The sequence below is a fragment of the Etheostoma spectabile genome, chromosome 8, assembly GCF_008692095.1.
Source record: "Etheostoma spectabile isolate EspeVRDwgs_2016 chromosome 8, UIUC_Espe_1.0, whole genome shotgun sequence".
In the NCBI taxonomy this organism is placed as follows: Eukaryota; Metazoa; Chordata; class Actinopteri; order Perciformes; family Percidae; genus Etheostoma; species Etheostoma spectabile.
In genome coordinates this window covers 17,627,846-17,628,243 of record NC_045740.1, presented here as the reverse complement: position 1 = coordinate 17,628,243, position 398 = coordinate 17,627,846, and positions in this window count along the sequence as shown.

Sequence of the window (398 nt, the reverse complement as noted above, 5' to 3'; positions counted from 1 at the left end):
TAAAATAATGATTACAACAAGAGAGGTGTTTTAAACACTATTTGACTAATAATATGGATGGAATTATTCACTTTGTATGTGTCCGAGAAATCTTTGTCCACTGTGTTACCCATTGACAAAAACCCCCAATACATTATCAATGGTTTGCTCCAAAGTCCCATGTCCAATGTCAGGTGATGTCACATCTTTCAGCGGCAGACATTTTAAATACAGTTTGGTAAATTTCTACTTCTCCTCTTGAATATTTAATAAATATTACTGTCTGCACATAGAGTAGATTATTATCTCGTCAACCGTGTTATCAACAAACGTTTGTTTACTAGTTTTAGATGTTATATTTAAAGAAAGGTAGAGAAAATGTATAAAAACATGAGTTGATAAAGGCTACGTGCTGTCAG